Genomic DNA, 24,435 nt, shown 5'->3' on the forward strand with positions numbered 1-24,435 from the left:
TTCATCCTGCTACCAACATTAAATAAAACAAATCTTAAGATTTCTATATTTATGTCTTTATTTAGTGGTTTCATTCGAAGCTTACAATGTTTAGGGAGAAATGGAATACTGGTGTGTATTTTTTTCTTTAAAGTACCGAGACCAGCCATATACTGTATGTTTATGTTAAGATTTCCCTTCAGTGGTAAAATTAGATATGAATATTCAATACTTAAACGGGCACAGTTAAGACATTAAATATACATATACATATTGTATACAGTACAGTTTGCATACGGTAATATGTTTATGTTACGCGATTAAAAAATAAATAAATAAAACTGGAAGGTCCAGCAGCAGCTGGATTTGAACACACAACCTGCCAGTTGGTAGTCACGCACCCAGACCAGGAGGCTACAAGACAGCTCGCATGATCAGGCAGGCGAAACAGCCCTACACAGTTCTGCCGCAGTACACGGATATAATCATACCGTTATTAAATTCTTGAGATACGCGATTCCATATTATATTCCCTTTTAATCAAATTCTAAAAGTATGCTTGTTGACGTATCCGGTATCACGTTAGTTAAAGACTTCGAAGCTTACAATGTTTAGGGAGAAATGGAATACCGGTGTGTATTTTTCCTTGTGATATTTTAAGCTCTAGTTGAATGATAGGTGTCGCATTTTAAATCATTCTCGTAGTAGAAATTATGAAACGCCCTGTTAAAAGCAAGGAAGTTTTTATGCCCCGTTGAAGTAAAATAAAATGCCTGACAAAGTATGGCTTGGACAGATTCCAAGTGCTTGTACAAATGTGCTAAAGAAATTATACTTTGAGTATACAGCTTGTCCAAAGTCATCCATTATTAATACTATTAGTAATATCTTCAGTAAAGGCTTTGATGCATAAATATTTCTGATAAAGGTAGGTTGTGTACTTTTGTCCAACTGAGCAATCTTGCTTTCATAAAATATACCAACATTTGAATGACTGATGATTAACATGCTGTGATACACAGTTCAAAATTAAAGGCTCGAATGCTGTACATGAGAGGTTAAGCTCCCCCTGGCGGTTTTACAAGGCGACGCCGGATAGCTAGTCACGTGACACACGTGATACCGCGTGATACCCCGGTGGGCGTGTCGCGGTATGCCGTGAAATACCTCACCCATTTTGAATGGCTACATCTGTAGCTACTTGTGGATTCAAATACTTTATCGAGTGCTTTGATGAGTTTTTGCAATTTGATTGTCGTCCTGTCAGCCTGTTTCTGTTTTTTTTTTCAATCTAGTGATGGAAAGTAAGAGGGAAATGATGGAGCAATCCATAACCGCTCCGGAAAAATGGCAGAAAGAAATGGCCCGTCACTAAGGACATTTGTGAAGCAGAGGAGTGACATCACCACAAAGTGACTTATTCTGCTGATCGTTTTGGTGAATAATGATTGAGGCGCGTTAAGAGAAAGGTAGCTGCGTCAGCATGCTTAGGCTGCAAAGGATCAAACAAAGGTTTACTCCATGCTGAAAAGAGAAGAAAAGAAGCACAACGTTTCGACTGTGGAGCCTTCTGCGCCATCTTCTTTAGCGGTGATGATGTTTACATTGGAAAAACTGAGACATGCGTCTCTGGGTGGGCTTGAACCACCAACCTTTCGGTTAACAGCCGAACGCGCTAACCGATTGCGCCACAGAGACTGACGGCCGCTTGTGCTCCCTACATTTGCAGGTTTATGGTCAAAGAAAACAATCACTTGCGCTTCTTGCAGCCGGCAATCTTTTTCCACTGACAACCAAGAAATGGATTTCATCTTTCACAAGCTGTATGGATTTCTTCAAAAACAAGTTATTCCAGAAAGGAAATGAATTCTTGCATTAAACTGAACCAAGCTGTACATGTTTGTCTGAAATGAGACATTCGGCACAACAAGACACGGAGAGAGGCACCACTGGTATTCAGACCCACGATCGCCTGCTTACTAGGCGGGCACTTTAAGCCACTAGGGAGCACCGCACTTTTACAGACACTTGGACACATCTGCGTTCGGTGTGCACTTAACATGCTCTCTGAGCCCGTTGCCTCCGTCCCATTTAATAGCAGAACTGACGCCAAGAGAAATGATGAGAAATGGCATTTATCGGGCACTTTTCATGTCCAAGCTGTGCATTCTTTGGCAACACCATTTTTTCTTTTGTTTAATTTCTATACTTATTGATAGAATAAAAACGATATGTCATGTACTGTAAGGGAAATGTCTCTTTTTTTTAATGGGGAAAGCTAGCACCAGCAAATGTTGTGTTTAGAAGAAGTGATTTAACATGACACGTGACCTAATTTACCGGAGCAAAAGCTCACCCAGCAAGCCCTGCTTTACTTCTACAGGAGAGAAGTACTGTAGAGTCTGCAAGATGTTCAGCTGGGTAGCTACGTCAGCATGCCTCGGCTGCAAAGGAACAAGCAATGGGTTTATTGCATGCTGAAAAGAGAAGAACGGAAACAGCGTTTCGACTGTGAGGTCTTCTCACACCTGTAAAAGGCTCCATGGTTTTCTTTCTTCTCTTTTCAACATGGAATACACCTATTGTCTGCAAGATGTGACAATTTCATGGTGTTTTGGAAGAAAACCTTTTTTCTTTGAATTCAAAATCAATCGGAATTTCAGCACGACACATCAACACTTTTTCTGTTTTAAGGAGATGATATTTTAAACCTGATAAAAATAGTAGGAAACACAAGTTTCTTGCTGTGAAAATTTAGATGGGGAAGTGTACTACTAGTAGCAGTGTAGAGCTCTCTGTGGTGGAGTGCAAGCGCATGTTCTATGGGCCAGTGGCGTAATGGATAACGCGTCTGACTTCGGATCAGAAGATTGTAGGTTCGAGTCCTGCCTGGCTCGTGAGGCTTTTAAACCTCTCAGGTTCCTCGGTAACAGGTTGCCGTCATGTATATGAACTATAGAAAAGCATTTGCCACAACCCGTAAATTAGCACGCAAGTGCGGGCTAGTGAACACAGAACTGTATGGAGATCATCTCCAGCTCCGAGCTCAATTGCAATGAAAAAACATGCAGAGCAGCTGAATTTGTGCTCGGTAGGGTGGGGAGGACTCAGCATTGCTATTGTTCTAATTGGCATGAACTGCAGGGGATCTGAATCAGAACATGTCAGTTAGTTCGATCATTGCGTCAATATGTAGGGCACGTTAATACAGAATTATTACTTTGTCTGTCTCGTCTTTGTATATAGCTGAATGTCCCTGACAATTTCATGTTAGTTTTTAAGAACGACATTGGTGCTAATATATACATATATAGCATATAAGGAACACGTAAAAGTTTAGTCCATGCTAAAAAGATAAGAAAACCGCCACAACGTTTCATCTTGGAATAAATCTTTACTTGTTGTTTTGCAGCCTACCCATTCTGACCTAACTCCTCCCTTGAAATTCCCTAACAGATAAGGGTACGTAACGGCTCATGCGATGCTCAGTTGCAATTTGTCCCAAAACAAACAAGAACAGCAGCTGAGGGTTTGAGTTTGAACATGCACTGTATTAAAGCAGCTTTTATTTCCATTGATAAATGCTAGATATTCCTACAGAGATTCTCCAGGTGAGTACGCGATTCCTGTTTCTGTTTCTATTTCTGTTTCATATATAAATATATACAGTATATATATATGTTACATGTGTCTCTGCAATAGTACAAATGTGTTATACACTATCAGGGGCTGCTTTTTTGTGCACCTCATCTACAACAAGGGTTTTTTTTCATTTATGTTTGTGGACCTTCACTATTTGAGGAAGTGAGTTAGATAAGAAAGTTACAGGTATGGTGAGCAATGACTGACAAAGGCACGTACTGCGTATTCCTTACAGAAGTGTAAGCAATTTGTTCTAAAAAACACCGGCTAAAGTCCAACATCGTTAGCAATCTTATTACTTAAACAGAATTAACATCAATAAACTGTAAGGTGCTGGTACATGCGAGTAGATTTGATCTTCTATTAAACAAAAATGCAATTACAGCTCTAAAAAGGTCAACCTAGACTTCTGTAACAGATCTGTTCAGGTCATCGCTGTTCCTCTGACCTTGTGAGTCTTTGGAATTTTAAAAGTGTATTTTGCTTGCCTTTCATGTGGTCTGTGTACAAGTCACTGTGGCGTATGCGGTCCTACACAGCCTTGCTATAGACGTGACGAGCCTCCGCTATGTTGCAATGGAGAACAGGTTCAGTACGGAGCTGCCGAGAAAATTCAGCTGGAAAGCTCGTTGCAGAAAAGCATCGGTATCTGTGTCCAGCGGCAAAGCGTCCTTCGTGGGTGCTGAAGAATCGATTTCACAGGCTGCGGGTCCAGGCGATTTAGAGTGTTAAAGGTCCCAGCGAAAACGAAACGGCGCTGGTCCTTTTACACGCACGCACGCAACCAAATGCAAAGGACGCTGTAGTCGGCAGGATTTGAACCTGCGCGGGGAGACCCCAACAGATTTCAAGTCCGTCACCTTAACCACTCGGCCACGACTACAGCGAGCGCCGTGGCCGCTGCCTTCTTGCTACAATCGAACAGGGAGTGCGAGGCGGCGGCGGCAGCGGAGGCAACTTTTTTCAAGTTCGCTCTCCGTTTAAGAAACCTTTTACGCCATACGTGCAAGCACACACACACACACCTCAGAGGACTTAAGGGTGGCTTCAAGTTGGAATGATAAAGTCTCCCCGTTCGGACATGAAAACAGAACGTTCTTAGACAGAAAGCAATCAACAACGGAGACATGTGGACGACGATTTTAGTCACTGCACTTTGAATAGCATTTTTGCTCCAGTTACAGGAGATGCACCAATGGCCCTTGACCTACGCTCTTACCAATGCCTTGAACATTCAAACAAAACAGCCCTCAAGTCCTGCGGTTTAATATAACGCTGTTACGTGTCGAGGCAGTATTTGACTCTGTCCTACCGTTGAGACACGGGGCGTATATGGAAACGAACACATGCTACGGATCGTCTCTAATCGGTCCCTACAGTTGGAAGGCTCCTTGAAGCGTGCACCCCCATCATTCATCTTTGCGCATCTGTGAAAGGTAGACTCTTGAGCAATGTTTGAGCCAGCTCTAAGGCAACTAGTGCTATTGGATAGAGACCTCTGGAAGATCCTAAGAGTCTCTTAACACCACTTCCAGCAGCAAGCTTAATTGTTCGCTGGAGGTCTCCCACCCAGGTACTGACCAGGCAAAGAATCACCACTACATTGAATGAGGAAGTTAATCCTGAAATCCAATAACATATCTCAAGGTAAGACAAATCCATAAGAACATGTCTTAGTATTACTTCGTTTATCCTATTCCATAATGTCATTATATATAATACCATACAACAGTACGATCCTTACTAACTGCATGCGTTAAAATTGCACATCAGCACATAGCAGGGGGCACATAGCCGCGATGTATTATCAATGTTAAATTTCAACCATAATATCGACAACATTAATAAACGCATACGTTGAGAAAATATCGAACCCAGCATATTTTCCGGTTATATACCACAATGCATTGCTAGTATTCGTTGGTCACCATTTTGGACACGTTTTTCAAACGTAGAAGTATATCCGCAAATATCTCAGCAATCCTCTTTTGACGAGTAAGTATGAACAATAATAATACTATCTGAATACACACAGATCTTTCTTAATATTATTTTGATTAAAATAGTACGTGAATAAGCAAAAAATGGTACATAAAAATAGTGTGAATGGGGAAGATGGCACAAAATCGTTTTGCCATTTCTCTATTCTTATTCTATGTTGTACTTTCAAACTTTAGGTACTCTTTAATTAGGACAGACTTTATTGCTCAACTGCTATGATGCAAGCCAAATTTTATACATTTATTTCAGCTTTGAGCTTTCAGCTTTGTCCAACCTTGAACTCACCGGCCGTGGTTAACACGTGTTGGATTTTAACGGGCTCTGTGTGTTCGATGTACATAAGCCACTGAATGCTGGGTGTAGAAAATCGTTTTTGCTGGTGGTGGTAATTGTCATGGGGTAGCAACGCTATCGTCTCTTCCTGTAAAAACATAAGTCTGAACATGGCCATGCAGACACTAGCGATGGTCACAAACTGAAAGGGGTCGATGCACACAACGCAGGCGGCCCCTGACTCAGTCACGCGTGTCTGTCTGGTCATATTCATGACCTTGTCCCAAAACCTGACACAGCCTTCTCTTAGAATTGCCACATCCAACTGGCAGTAACGTTTCAACTCTCTCTGTAAGTTAAACACACTTCCCTTGCATTCTTCATACCAAACCAAAAACTCGGCTTTCTCCCTCTGCAGCATGTAGTTAACGCCGTAAAGTTCTGGCGGCGGCATCGGGCTGACATAATTTTGGTTTTCTGAAGTGTTCATCAAGTGTGGAAAATGACCCTTACCCCCGGGGAACCCCATGGCGGCCGACAGTTTGCTTAATTTCATAGGTAGAAAGTTTAAAGAATCGATAAATCTGATGTTCAGAGCTTTTACGGTCATACACATTATCTTACCACCCTGATTAATTAGCTCAACGTCCATCTTTTCATCTTACAACTGTCTGATTACTAGGTAATTGTCATATCCCTTGCCATTGTGCGATATGAATGTATGGTTTTTGAAACGTCTATCGATAAATTTACACACAAAATCCTTTAGACAAGTTTCACCATAAAATTCCCAGCTTCGTTTATTGTTAATATGAAGGGCATGGATGTAATTTGGTATGTGTGTCCCCGTTTCTTGCATGCATTCAAAGTCGAAAAAAATGTACTTGTTTGAAATTTTGGGGTTGTCCAAAGGCAGTATGTAGCACAAATGTGTGTCAGGGGTGTCGATCACGTTGTTACAATGCGAGCACAGTTTCTCTTTACATTTGTGACTAGAGAGGTTATAAACCTCACATTTCTCACAAAAGACCCTGCGCTCACACTTACTAACACCCGTCGCTGCATTCCGAAAGTGTCTCGCCAAACATTGAGAGCTACGACAAAAGACCTTACAGGCCGGACAATTCTGAATTTCTGCATCAATTTCGCAACACTGGGGATCTAAACAGGTTTTACAAGTTTTAACACAGGCGTGTGCGTTCTTGTGGCTATACGCCGCATGGTAGTTAGTGCAAAAATATGCCGCCCCCACAAAAGCTTTAAAATTTAAAACCCCATAAAAATGCTCTTCATGCAGTAGAACAAAAAGTATTTTAGAATTAGGTGGTGTGGGCCCCGTTGTAAAATATTTCCAATCACCCTGGTCATGGTACAAAATTTTAATGACCACCTTTAAATGTTTTTCAAAAGCAGTAATGTCTGACAAACTAATTTTCTGATTCTCTGAAAAACCCAACTCTTTGTGCATTCGTTTAGCGCCCTGTAACATTTCCCCATTGGTACAACCTTCATTCAACAAACCGTACACACTCCCAGTGAAACACAGATTACCGCCCGTGTAATGTAAGTCGATAAGGTGCGCTTTTTTCTGAGCAATTACCCAGAACGGATTTAAATCTTCGACGGGCACCCCCCTGCATATTCCTAACTATCGTCACCACTAATCGGAGGCTGTCATCGGTGAGAATTTCTGTGTGGCTCTGTAAGAGGTCTGAGATGTGGCTTAAAAAATCAGCAGCATTTAATTCTCCGGGTTGTCTCCTGCGTGAGAACAAGGGTTTGTTAAAACCACCCGCAGTCAAACGCAGCTGTACAAAATCATTCGCCCCGATGTTTGGAGAAAGTTCATCCAATATTCTCTGGACTGCACCATGCACATGTTTAGTCATTTATCCCGGTGGGTCTTCGCCAGTGCACCATGAAATAGCATTATCAGGTAACGAAATCCAGAGGTTAGATCAGCATCTTCTTTAGAAAAAAACGTCTAAGAGTCTAGCGGCGTAAACCTGGATCAGTTTTGGAAACACTGAATGTACACTTGCTAAAGCGGCTCTTAGATTCTCTAAACCCCGCTTTTTATCCACCTCATTAGTGCCCACCTTTGATACTAACTGTGCAATATACCGCACTGAGTCTCCCACATCACCAAACACCAAGTCTTTAGGCGTGTTATTATTTCTCTCCGAAGGCTTGACACGTTTGGTTTTGATCAGCGTCTTAACAGCCGTCTCCGATGCAGTCACCACCTTAGGGTCCGACGTTTCCACCACACTTTTTTCACCGCTCGTCGATACAGCTGCTGTGTGAATAACGCCAATGCTCCATATCTCAAAATCAGAAAACTACACTGTGATAAAAATAAAAGACTTTTCAACACAACAATCAATTAAATCTAAATGGTCAAAATCAGAAAACTATGATAACTATGATAAAAACGCCACATATGTGGCACATCCTTACACAAAGGGCTGCGGGTGAATGGAAAAAGTTACCCGGACATGTTGTTACACCGGTTTCCTTTAAGACTGTGGTGGTGCTACTGGGTTAAGCGGCATGGTTAACGGCATACAGACCCCTGGCACAGACCACTTGTGCCAGGGGTCTGTATGCCATTCCCAAAATCCACCTGCTGGATTTTGGGAACTTCAGGACGAGTGGGAATTTTCTCCTATCTGTCAATTCTGTTTTGTTTTGGAGACTCTTGGCTGCCTATGTTGTACAGTGCAGCGTGAAGGAAACATTTTCCAAAACTGTGTCAACTCAAAATTTGTAAGAAAACCTCTCTAGCTGCTTTAACTCTCTTCATTTTTGTCATTTAATGTGACACTCGATGTATAACTGGAGCCTCACATATGCAAATGGTGAGGCTCCAGTTCGACACCACTTTACAGTATCTGACAAAAGCATGGCAGATTGTGCCATGACCGGCAGATAACTTCTGCTTATTTTTACCATATTAAACATTGGAAATCCAACCACTTGCATTTGTGACACTTGATTTTGGCTCCACCTAAGACACTCTTAAATCTTCAAACACTTTTCTCTTCTCCCGCAACACTCTTGTCTGTCGGCACTATGTGGCAGCGTTGCATGACAACCCATCTCACCACGGAAAGGAACCTAACAGCTTTGGTAAGAGAGGAGAAAAGGACCTGGCCCGTACGGGGCTCGAACCCATGACCTTGGCGTTATTAGCACCACGCTCTAACCAGCTGAGCTAACCGGCCTCACGACAGTAATCCTCTCTGTGCTGCAAAAAATCGATCTCAGGGAATTTCTTTTGCCCTCCTTTGAATAGAAAGCCGTGTAACTCAGTGTACGGGCTTTCTCGTGCATTTTCATGGTTCTTGTAACCCAAATCCTACACTGGCCTGAATTGCCCCCCCATTTCACAGCATTTTTCAGCTGATTTAAAATGTACCTAAAGGAGAAGCATTATTGAAGACCATCAATTACCAAAAGCTTTTGTCAAAGGTTTTGGTGGTCATTTTTAATGACCACAGAGCGCTGTGATCTCGGTTTTACATCTCATCCAAAAGACAGCGCCCTCTTACAACACAGCATCTCCGTCACTATACTGGGGCATTGGGACCCGCACAGACCTCAGGGTGAGCGCCCCCCCCCGCCGGCACCATTAACACCGCTTCCAGCTGAAAGCTTTGTTTTTTCCTGTAGCTCACCCTCATCCGGGTACTGACCTGGCTCACACCTGCTTAGCTTCAGTGGGTTTTTTGAGTTGCGAGTTGCAAGGGGATGCAAGTGATGGAGCCGCTTGCTGCAAAAGCCACTGCATTGGCCGGGAATCGAACCCGAGCCTCCCGCATGGCAGGCGAGAATTCTACCACTGAACCACCAATGCTTAGTGCCTGGGACTTCAAAAAAGACGCTTTTTTGCTGCTCTGTGCAAAACGCGTCGACATCTGCTTCCAGCTGCAAAATGCCATTCACGGACGCTGAAGAATTTATTTCCAAGGCAGCGGGTACAAGCGATTGGGTGTTTTAAAACCACCAGAAACAGCAAAGAGGCGCGCTTCTTTGCTTGCGCCGGAACACACCAACTGGAGGCGGACAACGTAGTCGGCAGGATTCGAGCTTGCGCGGGGAGACCCCAACGGATTTCTAGTCCATCGCCTTAACCACTCGGCCACGACTACAGCAAGCCCCGCTGCCGCTGCGTTCTTGCTACAATCTTACCTGGATCGCGAGGCGCCGGCGGAAGCCTATTTCAAAGTCGTTCTCCGTTTCAAAAAAACATTTCCACAATACAAGCCTTGCAGACAGACACGCCTCAGAGGACTTAAGGGTGGCTTCATGTCGGAATGATAAAGTCTCCCCGTCCGGACATGAAAATGCCACTTTGTTACACACAAAAAAAGAATCAACAACAGAGAAATGCCCACAAGCATTTGAAAGCCGCACCACGTCGCACTTGAAATAGCTCTTACATTAGTGGTAGATGCAGGAATCGCCTTTTTATTTACGCTCTTACCAACGCGATGGAAAGCAAAACAAAGCAAAGCAGAGCAAAACAAAACGAACAAACGAAAACCCTCACGTCCCGCACTCGCATATAACGCCGTTACGTGCCCAAGCGGTATTGTACTTCATCGTAGCACTGCACCCCGGGGCGTACGGTATAAGGGAACGAGCACACGCCATGAATCGCCTCGAATCACTCCCTACAGCTGTAAGGCGCCTTGAAGCGTGCACCCCCAACGTTCTTCTTTGCGCATCTGTGAAAGGTAAACTCTTGCGCAAACTCTGAACCAGCTCTAAGGAAACTAATCCGATTAGACGTTACTTTGACTCATCCTTTAAGGGACCCTTGTTAATTGGAGAAATCAATGATTTCGAATGAATTCTGTATGCGTTAAAAGACAGCTATACACAGAAAACATGCAGGACACTGCTCATGATGTTTCCCGAGCCGAAACACAGTGCGTTTTTCCAAGCCATTTGACAAAGCCCGCCCACTGAAAACTGCAGCAGATCGTGTAAAGGCGTTCAACTTTGTAACTACTGCACGCACAGGAAGCAGAATCAATTCCTCTTTTCAAACTGTCAAAGGTTTGCTGCAGGACATCGCACAATCTCTTTTGAACGGGGACAAACGATTTCTTATGGGGCGCAGTAAGTACAGACGTTTATAAAGCTCCACTCATGCCGACGATGCAGCATGAAGAAGCGCAACCTAACGTTTGACAGACAAAAGCCGGGCGCCGCTACGAGCAATATGAAATCAAACTGACAGCACACGACGTTTCGCGCTGACTCAAAAGTGATCTCGACAGACGCTGTTCTCTGCATAACGCTGAAAGAGCTAAAGAGCGTTTCTGTTGAGACGTAACCCAGTGGGCAAAAGACGTATAATATACGTCTATTAAACGCATACCTTAGACGTCTAAATGTGGTCTACAATTCGTCTAGAATGAAATTCTAATGTACGTCTAAAGTTATACGTCTATGTTTAGACGTTCATTATACATAAATGGTTGGAGTTCTATTATACGGATAAATTTAGAGGACTATTATACATATATGGTTGGAGTTCCGGATAACTTTAGAGGTCTATTATACGGATAACTTTAGAGGACTATTATACGTATATGGTTAGAGGTCTATTATACGTATAACTTTAGAGGTCTATTATACGTATATGGTTAGAGGTCTATTATACGTATAACTTTAGAGGTCTATTATACGTATATGGTTAGAGGTCTATTATACGGATAACTTTAGAGGTCTATTATACGTATATGGTTAGAGGTCTATTATACGCATAACTTTAGAGGTCTATTATACGTATATGGTTAGAGGTCTTTTATACGGATAATTTTAGAGGTCTATTATACGTATATGGGTAGAGGTCTATTATACATCAAAGATAGATTTTATAGGTGTAGAAACAAGTAAACCAAGCCAATGATTAGGTTTAGAAATTTATTCTGAAAATACACATTCACACCTGAAACATATGTATTTCAAATTATACATTGTATACAATCAATCAACAATCAACATATGGGCAATAATCATAAAAAACACAACTAGTCTTAAACTTCACCTACAAATTCTGGTAACATGGCAATATACAGTATAGTAATGACAAACACAAAACTAATTACATTAACACACTAACTCAAAACCACATTTTGATTCAAATATACATTTTAAAATGTACAACTTCTATATTTCCAAGAAAAAAAAATATTACAATGGAAGTTAAGACGATTTTTGTCCACTATTTGCAAACCCTGTCTAATTGTCCTGTTAGAACCAAAAACCTATTATTTTCAGAGTCCAGATCTCCTGGCCCCCTGCCTTGCATATGCATTCTTCAAGTAACACATTGTGTGCTCCTTTATTTCTTTTTCTGTTGATGTAGGGTGGGACTTCAGCACCGCAGCTAGGAGAAAATTATATAATATTACTTCCCAAATAAATGATGATTAATATCTTCTTTAGTATAATCTAAAAAATGAACGGTTTACTAAGCTCAAAGCTGAAATCAATGTATAAAATTTGGCTTGCATCATAGCAGTTGAGCAATAAAGTCTATCCTAATTAAAGAGTACCCAAAGTTTGAAAGTACAACATAGAATAAGAATAAGAGAAATGGCAAAACGATTTTGTGTCATCTTCCCCATTCACACTATTTTATGTGCCATTTTTTTGCTTATTCACATACTATTTTAATCAAAATAATATTAAGAAAGATCTGTATGTATTCAGATAGTATTATTATTGTTCATACTTACTCGTCAAAAGAGGATTGCTGAGATATTTGCGGATATACTTCTACGTTTGAAAAACGTGTCCAAAATGGTGACCAACGAATACTAGCAATGCATTGTGGTATATAACCGGAAAATATGCTGGGTTCGATATTTTCTCAACGTATGCGTTTATTAATGTTGTCGATATTATGGTTGAAATTTAACATTGATAATACATCGCGGCTATGTGCCCCCTGCTATGAGCTGATGTGCAATTTTAACGCATGCAGTTAGTAAGGATCGGTCACTGTTGTATGGTATTATATATAATTACATTATGGAATAGGATGGGGACAGGCCTGGCATCACGGGGGGAGGGGGGAATGTCGCCCCTTCAGTTTTGGGCAAAAAGTTTTACCTAACTTAATTTGCGCCCTAAAAAAATAGTTGTACTTTGTCAATGGTCAGACAACACTAAATGACACGAACAGTCACTCAGTCTGTTTGATGGGCAGGAGGGCTATCCGTCCAGGAACTGCACATATTATTGAGTGTCAACATTACGATCCTGTTTGCTCAGGTGGACCGATTCCTTGCAGTAGTTCCTTGCAGTAACGATTTAATACTTAAAATTGTTATATAACTAGGACTAGTTATAGCAGTCTGTGCTTTCTGTTGGTTTTACAACATTTTTTTCTTAACGATTCAGAACGTCCATGTAGCTGCAAAAATGAACGCTTATGGTACTTTTTGCTCCAGGCAATACAAACCGTGAGAGTGACGAAAAATGTGAAACTGAACTTCATCGCAAATACCAGATTGCTAGTCGTTATCTTCTATCATGAAGCACTAATCAATGGCATAGCTGCGAGATTTCATTTGGGTAGCTGCACCGAACAGCTCCGTTTCAACCGAAATATCACTCCCCCCTCAGAATTTCAGACGCCCCCCTACAGATTTTTCCTCGGGCACCGCACACTGATGGGGGACGGGGTGTCCAGGAAATGGTATCAACTTTTGTCAAGAAAATAAAAATAGAAACTCTATAGGCACTCAAACATTTTACTGTTTTTTTTCAGGCAGGTGGCAAGACCCCTCAGCAAAACCCTTGTATGCTAAGCTGTGGGCATTGATTCGTCGAATATACGTATATTTACGGCGAAATTACGGCTATACGTATATATACGTCGCCTCGACGTATAATCAACGTCGAATTGCAACCGTAAAATCGACGACATGAATAAACGCATATATAACGTCGAAAACACATCTAACACAGTGCCTGAGGCTTTTTACTGTATGTATCGTGTGTGCCGCAACTAGGAGTATACGGCACTCTGCACAGTGTACGAAGTAAATTATTTTCGCAGTAATTAATTTATTATATTTACTATATTTATTATACACATGTAAATTAATTGCTGCGAAAATAATTTACTTCGTACACTGTGCAGAGTGCCGTATACTCCTAGTTGCGGCACACACGATACATACAGTAAAAAGCCTCATGCACTGTGTTAGATGTGTTTTCGACGTTATATATGCGTTTGTTAATGTCGTCAATTTTACGGTTGCAATTCGACGTTGATTATACGTCGAGGCGACGTATATATACGTATAGCCGTAATTTCGCCGTAAATATACGTATATTCGACGAATCAATGCCCACTGGGAACAAGCTCGCTTCTTTCTACCATGATGTCACCATGACCAAATCTGTCTTTAAACACCTTGCTCAGTCTCTAACGAGACTGTCAAAAATAGCTTTCGCTGATTGTATTGCAAACCGGCGGAAGCGGGGTATTGGGAAAAGTTTTCAACTAGCAATAATCCCGCCTCGGCTAAACCTCACAGGCTACGATACTGCCACTGCGCAAAGCTGACGGTTGCCAGGCAACCGCGGGGATCCTATGGAAATCGTTATCAATCGTCTCATGGCATGTCGTTGCTGTAACGCTTCATATTTGTCGTCTTCTTCTAGCTTGAGGTTTTGAAGAATTTCATGACAGACAAGGGCTCCGTTGGGAACAAAGAAACCCGTTGATTCTTTTCAGCAGCAGAAATACAACCCTTTAAATACAAGATGACAGAACAATGACGAAGGGCATGCCGGGAGGAACTCATGCACTACAGAGGAAAGGGGGTGGGCACGTACAGTTCACATTCAAGCCACAAGTACTCTTCTCGGATGTTGCACAAACAAATCCTAACGTCTTGAAAGCATTGAGGCATGTTTGTGTCCCACTTCCCGTGGCTGCAGGATGACTGACACGAACGGACAAACACAATCTGTGGCGTTTAGCGTGACATAGTCTTGCAGGCATCGTGCTGTCTCACTGCAATACTATACCGCTGGAGGAAACAGTCCATCTGGCCATGAAACTCATTTGAACGTCTAGCTACAGCAACTAACAATATCATGATTTATTCAGGATGTGTGGAATCAGCACGTCCCGGAGACAGCTTCCGAAATCTTGAGCATTCTCTGGTGGTAGGGGCGTTCAAGATGGCGCTCAGGTGGGAGGTAAAGTTTAGTGGTTGAGGATTTTTTTTGAGTTTTTCATGACCTGAATGTTAATTTTTGCTTTTTTTGACTACAGAAAAATAAGGACTTAACACTACTTGTTTAAACTTCAGTTATAATTGAAAGAAAAAAAAACTATTTTTTTTAGGTTTAAGAATTTCGATATGAGTAACACTGGGAAAAGAAAAGAGAGTGCTGGGTCTTCGAAGGAGAACTCTAAGATACCTCAATCGTATATGTATAGCACTACAAGAAAATTGATGGCAACTAAAGGGAAAAGTGAAGCAGCTGGAGGGGACGTGGAAAGAGTGCTGGAGATGCGCTCGTACGCGAGCGCTCGCAGCCCAAGTGAGACTCAGCTGCCAGAGGAAGAGCCGGAGTCCCTGCCCAGCACACCTGTGAAAACCCCGGCAGCCAAGAGAGGAAGGGGCAACCTGACGCTGGAGGAGCTCCAGACCAACATCTTCAACATGATGGCACAGAGCATGGGTGAGCTGAAGGAAATGACTTGATCTAATACAGTCGCAATCGAAAGTCTTAAAAAGTCCATGGACTGTGTGTTTAAAGAGGTTGAAGACTTAAAGAGTGAAGTAAAAGTTCTTAAACAAGTAAATACCAAACAAGAAAAGCATATTAAAGAACTTGAATTGAAAGTGAACGATGTAGATAGATACCGTCGATGATGGAATTTAAAATTATTTGGAGTTAAAGAGGAACGTGATAAGGACCTTGTTGCAACAGTGAAGGGTATCTGTAAAAGGACCCTGCCGGACCAGGAGGACGTAATATCGGCCATTGACTTTGTTCACAAGCTCGGGAGAGCGAACATGTCTGGGCAAGTGCTCCCCAGATCGATTATAATACAGTTCACCAAGAGGACGGCGAGGGACATGCTGTGGCAAGCGGCGAGGGGGAATGAGTATTTGAATGGGAACAAACTGAGGTTTGCAGAGGACCTGTCTGCTGCGGACAGGAGTACCAGGAACCAGCTGTGGCCCCAGGTTGAAGCTGCCAGAAGAGAGGGGAGGAGAGCCTACTTTGTGGGAGCGAGGGCCTTTGTGGACGGGAAGGAGATTTGCTCCCAGTGACTGCTCAGTTAATGATTATGTTTGGTTTTATTTGTTATACCAGTATATACTAGTGTTTCTTTAGTGTTAGTTTGGAATGGTGTAGTTAAGTGTTAAGGACTGTTATAGTTCTGGTTCTTTGAAAAACTCAATAGTTTAGACAGTCTTAGAGTTAGTTATTTGCTTTTGTGTATGTCTTTTTCATGAATGCCAGAGGTACTCGAAATGTTGTTAAAAGAAAAACTGTGTGCTGAGTTTTATTTTTTACAGGAAACGCATGCATGTTGAAACTAAAGTTTATAAATAATTGAGAAATATTAAAGCAAGGAAAATATGATACATGTAAAATATACAATTTGATCACATAATTACTTAATTACCTCTGGTAGTTAAATGCTTTTTTCTGCTGCATTTTTTTTCTCTTGTACATGACTCTGATCCTCTTGTTGTATTTGTATTTGTAAATTCTATGTTTAATAAAAAATTTTTTAAAAAAAGCATTCTCTGGTGGTGTCCTGCAGACTTCCTGTGGGCATGCGTTGGTGGTATAGTGGTGAGCATAGCTGCCTTCCAAGCAGTTGACCCGGGTTCGATTCCCGGCCAACGCAGTGGTGAATGTTTTCAAATGCTATCATGAGCCTTGGATTGTGACTAGCAAAGCGAAGCCTTTTGAAAGAGCTAAAGCACTGAAAAACGGAATTGAGGGAGAATCTTACAGGGGATTCTGAGTGGTGTCTGCATACACGCAGTCCAATATGGGTGCTGAAAGCTTGAGCTACTCTCAATGTCATGCTGGCTTTCCCCGGAGTAAATCTGTTACATTGAAAGAATGCTTCTCGCAGGTTCAAAAAGGGACCCTTGTTAATTGGAGAAATCAATGATTTCAAATGAATTCTGTATGCGTTAAAAGACAGCTATACACAGAAAACATGCAGGACACTGCTCATGCGTGTGGAGTTCAGCCGAAACACAGTGCGTTTTTTCAAGCCATCTGACAAAGCCCGCCCACTGAAAACTGCAGCAGATCGTGTAAAGACGTTCAACTTTGTAACTACTGCACGCACAGGAAGCAGAATAAATTCCTCTTTTCAAACTGTCAAAGGTTTGCTTTACGAACGCCGCAGGACATCGCACAATCTCTTTTGAACAGGGACAAACGATTTCTTATGGGGCGCAGTAAGTACTGTTACTGTCACTGCTCGATACCGACGTTGGCCTACTATACCATGTTCAGCCACCGCTAGAAAATGTACGGCTCTAGCACCGGAGCAAGCAACAGGAGGGCCGACGTCAAACAGGCACATGTGTCAGACATGGAGAGCGACGAGAATGAGATTTGAACCCATGACTGCAGAGCACAATGAATTAGCAGTCCATCACCTTAACCACTCAGCCACCTTGTCGACGAAACTGGGCTGTCCGGACATGGGTTGGCGCGCTCCAGATGATCTTTTTCTTTTTTTTCCCTCGTACTCGAGGGTCATTTTCCTGTTCCACATGTGATTTCAACATTTTCCTTGGGAGATGTCAAGCCAGCAAGCCACTGCTGTGGTTCAGTGGCCAGTGTGGAGTTCAGTGGCCCTGTTGTACACAGAAAGCATATTGAGCTCCTTGGACATGAAAAGTTCCAGATAAGAGCCATTTGTCATCCTTTCTCTTGGTGTCGATGTTGCTATTGTATGTAAAGGTGGCAACTTGCTCAGCAAGCAGGCGGAGCACACACCGAATGCAGATGTGTCTGAGTGGTGTGTCCAAGTGGCTGCAAAAGAACAGCACTCCTGGGGCGCCGTGGCTTAGTTGGTTAAAGCGCCTGCCTAGTAAACAGAATATCCTGGGTTCGAATCCCAGCGGTGCCTTCTTTGTTGTGTCTTCTCGAACAGAACTGGTCATTACAGACAACCGCCTACGGCTAGACTTAATTAAATGCAAGTATTCATTTCCTGTCTTTAACGCGACTTGTTTTTCTTAAAATGGATGCAACTTGCAAAACATGAAATACAAGCCTTGCTAATCAGCGCTAGCGGCTGGCAAAAAAAAAAGAAGTCAGCAATGTTTTTTTCTTTAACCTTAACCCTGCTAATGGAGAAGAGTTAAATGACCGAGTCAATGCAGCTTAAACGATGCGCAAGTCGGGTTCTTAGCTGAAAGGGTGGTAAATCACACTCACCCCAGTCCTTAATCTTTTAAAGAGGATACAAAATTGAACCTAGTCGCCACATCACATACATCCTGTTCAATGATAAAAAGGTAACATCTATCCTCGCTCCAGAGTAAATCTCACGTTGAGGGCATCTTTTTTTTCACTTTACCGTGAGTCGGGCTCGGCTGCACAGAGGAGAGAGCAGACCAATGAGGTCACAGGGACAGGGGAGTCACACGCTGGCGGTTTGAATACGCGGAAGATCACTGAGGGATCCACAGTATGTGGACCCTCCGTTCGCCATCAGTCCGCACTCCGGACTCTGAATCCTGCCATCCGAGTTAAGATCTCAGCGGAACCTGAGGTGCAGTTCCTTCTTAAAACGTAATCTGGTGAGCATTTCTAGAATCGCACTTGTATAGATGCAGCCTTTAATGTGTTGCTAGGTTAAAATTGATGACTTCTTGTATTTCAGTAGGCAACTGCCCTCTTGATTTTGGATTTAATCTCTTTATTACAGGGGCGCTTTTATGAAGACAGAGTCATGTTCAGGTACTTTGTTTGATGGAGGAAGCTTATTTCGGACTCTGTGATCTGCTCACCTGGAAAGGTCTGCTGTACTACTACAAGAGAGAAGTAGAGTCTGGAAGAAGGGACAATTTTATGATGCTTTGGAAGATAATGTTTTTTTTTTCTTATACTGAAAATGAAAAGTAGTTGTTTCTATATGGACTCAGTCTTTGGAATTTGTATATTTATATATTTCAGTGAACCCTCAGCCATTCCTTCTGTATTGTAATTCAATTTCTCTTTTAAAATTCCTTCCCCACTTCTAGGACCTGCAGTTGCTGAACTCCACAATGGCTTCTATTGGAAAGTCTGTGACTGAGACCAAGTAAGTGTTCACTTTTTTATGAAACCATTATTTATTTTGGAGCAATGAGCAATTCTTATATAAATGCAATAAAATCATTATGCTCAAACTATGAGAGAGAATTTTAAGGATAATTTAAGAAATCAGTCTTAGCTTGTTTCTATACACAGATGGTATTATTTATTTTCAAAGGAAACCCGCGAGGATTCCCCTGGTGTGCAAGATGTGCCTGAATACTTTTGATCAGCTTCCTGCTCACTTCAAGAGAGCGTGTATGAAGCATGCCACGGCAGAAGAGATCGGGATGGCCTCTCAACAGACGAGGGAGGACATGATGAATCACCTGAAGAACGGGGTCATTGTGGATTACCACAGATAAGAGATCAAAGGACACTTTGTGGGCTTGAAATACAAAGAAAATCTTGTTCTATGGTACAAGATAAATACAAAACTTAAGCTTTTATTTTAATTAGATTTATTTATAAAGCATAAGCAATCATTTATTACATTAATATATGTGAAAATAACATTTTAGTATCATACATTTAGTATATTTAGTTCCTAATGCTGAAAGAAATGATCATAGAACATGACATCTAACCTTACCTGCGGTGTTTTTAATCCCTATTGCTCAATGCACGGTGAAAGCATTGCATACATATGTCTGACAATGAGGAATGGGCCCCTGAGACAGTCATTTGCCTGTTTCACAAATGATCGTATTTTACTAGAGATTCTGTTTGGGATTCAGATGTGCATTCTGACAGCAATCCCTTTCAATAAATGATACGTTCTGGATGAGGTCAAAGGTGTTGGAACACTGTATTTAGGATGTGTTTGCAGTGATTGTGTGTCTTCTGCTTCAACGCAGTGATATATAGACGTGCTCCTGTAATTTATTGGTACAAGCCCAGGGCAGTGAGCAGTCTGAGGATTTATTTCCAGACGGCATAGAGCAGTGAAGCAGTGAAGTAGTGCAACACACTGGATCATTATATTGTTAGAATCTATTCTACTTACATTATTACATTATACACAATTTGAGTTCATTTTAAAAAGTAAAATGTAATGAAAGGAATGCATTTTCATAAGAAAGATAATACCGATATGCATGTGATAATCTTCCTTATATCATGTAGTGTGTCATTTGGACACTTTGTGGGATTGAAATACAAAGAAAACCATGTTATATGGTACAAGATAAATACAAAACTTAAGCTTTTATTTTAATTAGATTTGTTTATAAAGCATAAGCAATCATTTATTACATCGCTTCTTGAATTAAATCTTTTGACAAGAGGTAAGACTTCTATTTTACATTTAAACCCATGTTTAGCTGTGTTTTTTAGATTTAACTGAACCAATTTCTGTGTGTGATAATGTCCTTGAATTCTGACAACATCACACTAAATTACATGATATAAAACAGCTAATGTTTCTAGAGATAGAATGTTTCTAGAATGTTTCTGGGATGCTGGGATGTTTCTGGGATGCTTCTAATTACTTTTTATTACCAGGGACAGTTTAATTCACCTTGTACAGTACTGAAAGACCAAGATGCTTTTTTCTAAAGTTATTTAACATTTTATAGAACTTTGTCTACTATGGCAACATGATGAGCTTGGTGAAACTTGGAAAAATACTGCTTGGACACTTATCTTAAGATAAAGATAGGATAAAGGTTTATCTTTTGCACCTACCTGACCCCCAGGGAAGGCCAATGCTTTCTAAGTTGATGGTTCCCTACAGTAGACTGTACTTTAATTTCAAAGGTAATGTATATTGACCCAAATCAGTTTTGGACTCCAATCTACTGACGAAATGGAGCCTATCCTTTTTTCAGGATTTTAGCATCATACGTTTGGTATATTTAGTCCCTAATGATGAAAGAAATGATCATAGAACATTTGGACACTTTGTGGGCTTGAAATACAAAGAAAATCATGTTCTATGGTACAAGATAAATACAAAACTTAAGCTTTTATTTTAATTCGATTTCTTTATAAAGCATAAGCAATCATTTATTACATCGCTTCTTGAATTAAATCTTTTGACAAGAGGTAAGACTTCTGTTACATTTAAACCCATGTTTAGCTGTGTTTTTTAGATTTAACTGAACCAATTTCTGTGTGTGATAATGTCCTTGAATTCTGACAACATCACACTAAATTACATGATATAAAACAACTAATGTTTCTAGAGATAAAGTTTCTGAGATGCTTCTAATTACTTTTTATTACCAGGGACAGTTTAATTCACCTTGTACAGTACTGTAAGACCAAGATGCTTTTTTTTAAAGTTATTTAACATTTTATAGAACTTTGTCTACTATGGCAACATGATGAGCTTGGTGAAACTTGGAAAAATACTGCTTGGCCACTTATCTTAAGATAAAGATAGGATAAAGGTTTATCTTTTGCACCTACCTGACCCCCAGGGAAGGCCAATGCTTTCTAAGTTGATGGTTCCCTACAGTAGACTGTACTTTAATTTCAAAGGTAATGTATATTGACCCAAATCAGTTTTGGAATCCAGTCTACTGACGAGATGGAGCACATCCTTTTTTCAGGATTTTAGCATCATACGTTTGGTATATTTAGTCCCTAATGCTGGAAAGAAATGATCATAGAACATTTGGACACTTTGTGGGCTTGAAATACAAAGAAAATCATGTTCTATGGTACAAGATAAATACAAAACTTAAGCTTTTATTTTAATTAGATTTGTTTATAAAGCATAAGCAATCATTTATTACATTAATATATGTGAAAATAACATTTTAGCATCATACGTTTAGTATATTTAGTCCCTAATGCTGAAAGAAATGATCATAGAACATGACATCTAACTTTACCTGCGGTGTTTTTAATCCCTATTGCTCAATGCACGGTGAAAGCATTGCATACATGTGTCTGACAATGAGGAATGGGCCCCTGAGACAGTCATTTGCCTGTTTCACAAATGATCGTATTTTACTAGAGATTCTGTTTGGGATTCAGATGTGCATTCGGACAGGAATCCCTTTCAAGAAATGATACGCTCTGGATGAGGTCAAAGGTGCTGGAACACTGTATTTAGGATGTGTTTGAAGTGATTGTGTGTCTCCTGCTTCAACGCAGTGATATATAGATGTGCTCCTGTAATTTATTGGTACAAGCCCAGGGCAGTGAGCAGTCTGAGGATTTATTTCCAGACGGCATAGAGCGGTGAAGCAGTGAAGTAGTGCAACACACTGGATCATTATATTATTAGAATCTATTCTACTTACATTATTACATTATACACAATTTGAGTTCATTTTAAAAAGTAAAATGTAATGAAAGGAATGCATTTTCATAAGAAAGATAATACCGATATGCATGTGATAATCTTCCTTATATCATGTAGTGCGTCATTTGGACACTTTGTGGGATTGAAATACAAAGAAAACCATGTTATATGGTACAAGATAAATACAAAACTTAATCTTTTATTTTAATTAGATTTGTTTATAAAGCATAAGCAATCATTTATTACATCGCTTCTTGAATTAAATCTTTTGACAAGAGGTAAGACTTCTATTTTACATTTAAACCCATGTTTAGCTGTGTTTTTTAGATTTAACTGAACCAATTTCTGTGTGTGATAATGTCCTTGAATTCTGACAACATCACACTAAATTACATGATATAAAACAGCTAATGTTTCTAGAGATAGAATGTTTCTAGAATGTTTCTGGGATGCTGGGATGTTTCTGGGATGCTTCTAATTACTTTTTATTACCAGGGACAGTTTAATTCACCTTGTACAGTACTGAAAGACCAAGATGCTTTTTTCTAAAGTTATTTAACATTTTATAGAACTTTGTCTACTATGGCAACATGATGAGCTTGGTGAAACTTGGAAAAATACTGCTTGGACACTTATCTTAAGATAAAGATAGGATAAAGGTTTATCTTTTGCACCTACCTGACCCCCAGGGAAGGCCAATGCTTTCTAAGTTGATGGTTCCCTACAGTAGACTGTACCTTATCTTCAAAGGTAATGTATATTGACCCAAATCAGTTTTGGACTCCAATCTACTGACGAAATGGAGCCTATCCTTTTTTCAGGATTTTAGCATCATACGTTTGGTATATTTAGTCCCTAATGATGAAAGAAATGATCATAGAACATTTGGACACTTTGTGGGCTTGAAATACAAAGAAAATCATGTTCTACGGTACAAGATAAATACAAAACTTAAGCTTTTATTTTAATTAGATTTATTTATAAAGCATAAGCAATCATTTATTACATTAATATATGTGTGTAGCGGCGAGGCTTATTAATAAGGCAGAATTAAGTGTTCTGAGCCTTCCCAAATGAGGCCCCATTTCTCTGTTCATCTCTGTGGTGCAGCCACAGAGAAACTGTTCTGCAGGGTGATTTAAGGTCCTAGGACAGCTCCCAAAGGGGGATGCACTTAGCTAAGCCTGGCTATCATGATCAATGGTCATCCATTGGCGCCTATCTGTCTAGGGAGTGCCAGTTGGACATCTGGACTGCATTACTAAGTGTCAGGACTAAGTGACTCATATCTCACCTTGATCAATCAATCAGGGACTGGTAGGGCCGAGTAACCCACGTGGGACTCTGATGCCCATGGAACTTTCAGCCAATCAATGAGCTGAAGTTCCTCCAGGTAAAAACAGGCAACACAGAGAGCCTGTGAGATTCAGTAAGATTCAGAAGGGAGGATTCAGAGGATTCTGTGGACAATTCTAAAGGGAATTCAAAGGAGAATTCCAGGGCAGGACGGCCCAGGAGCAGAAGGCTCCCAAGGGCAGGACATTCTCGCAGCGCGCCTCCTGACCATCCTGAGACTCAGCCCGGACAACCACGGAACGGCCAGTGTGTACGAGTGCCAGAACTTTCCTTTGTTCTAAGAGTCTAGAGCGGAGGTTGCCAGAGAATAACCAGAGGATCCACCCGAGGTTAGCACCAGCAGCAGGCCTTGTGAACAGGTCGGAACTGTGGACAGCTGAATCACTATTCAGAACTAGCTCTTCATCAGAAACGAACCGGTCCTCTTCCTGACTTGCTGGGACCCACAGTCATCTTTTCTCCTGTGCACAAACTTTGCTAGTTAAAGCCCACAGTGAGCATCAGCAGTGCAGCGTCGCAAGCCGCACAGCACAGCCTGGCACGGAGCCAGAGAGCGCGGATTGGACAGCAACAGCCTGCAACTGTTTCTTTGT

The 24,435-nt window shown here is 41.1% G+C and overlaps 7 non-coding genes across 7 annotated transcripts; 2 read left to right on the plus strand and 5 right to left on the minus strand.

Annotated features, from left to right (window-relative positions):
- Positions 1–1,603: 1,603 nt before the first annotated feature.
- Positions 1,604–1,677, minus strand: trnan-guu (transfer RNA asparagine (anticodon GUU)). The gene has a single exon. It is a non-coding gene; the product is annotated as a tRNA-Asn (tRNA).
- Positions 1,678–2,803: 1,126 nt separating this feature from the next.
- Positions 2,804–2,876, plus strand: trnar-ucg (transfer RNA arginine (anticodon UCG)). The gene has a single exon. It is a non-coding gene; the product is annotated as a tRNA-Arg (tRNA).
- Positions 2,877–4,422: 1,546 nt separating this feature from the next.
- Positions 4,423–4,504, minus strand: trnas-uga (transfer RNA serine (anticodon UGA)). Its single transcript has one exon. It is a non-coding gene; the product is annotated as a tRNA-Ser (tRNA).
- Positions 4,505–9,048: 4,544 nt separating this feature from the next.
- trnai-aau (transfer RNA isoleucine (anticodon AAU)) lies at positions 9,049–9,122 on the minus strand. The gene has a single exon. It is a non-coding gene; the product is annotated as a tRNA-Ile (tRNA).
- Positions 9,123–9,683: 561 nt separating this feature from the next.
- trnag-gcc (transfer RNA glycine (anticodon GCC)) lies at positions 9,684–9,754 on the minus strand. The gene has a single exon. It is a non-coding gene; the product is annotated as a tRNA-Gly (tRNA).
- Positions 9,755–14,350: 4,596 nt separating this feature from the next.
- LOC148632382 (U4 spliceosomal RNA) lies at positions 14,351–14,492 on the minus strand. The gene has a single exon (XR_015934310.1). It is a non-coding gene; the product is annotated as a U4 spliceosomal RNA (small nuclear RNA).
- Positions 14,493–16,738: 2,246 nt separating this feature from the next.
- Positions 16,739–16,810, plus strand: trnag-ucc (transfer RNA glycine (anticodon UCC)). Its single transcript has one exon. It is a non-coding gene; the product is annotated as a tRNA-Gly (tRNA).
- Positions 16,811–24,435: the final 7,625 nt, after the last annotated feature.

The sequence above is a fragment of the Lepisosteus platostomus genome, unplaced genomic scaffold, assembly GCF_059453375.1.
Source record: "Lepisosteus platostomus isolate fLepPlt1 unplaced genomic scaffold, fLepPlt1.hap1 Scaffold_61_H1, whole genome shotgun sequence".
Lineage (NCBI taxonomy): Eukaryota > Metazoa > Chordata > Actinopteri > Semionotiformes > Lepisosteidae > Lepisosteus > Lepisosteus platostomus.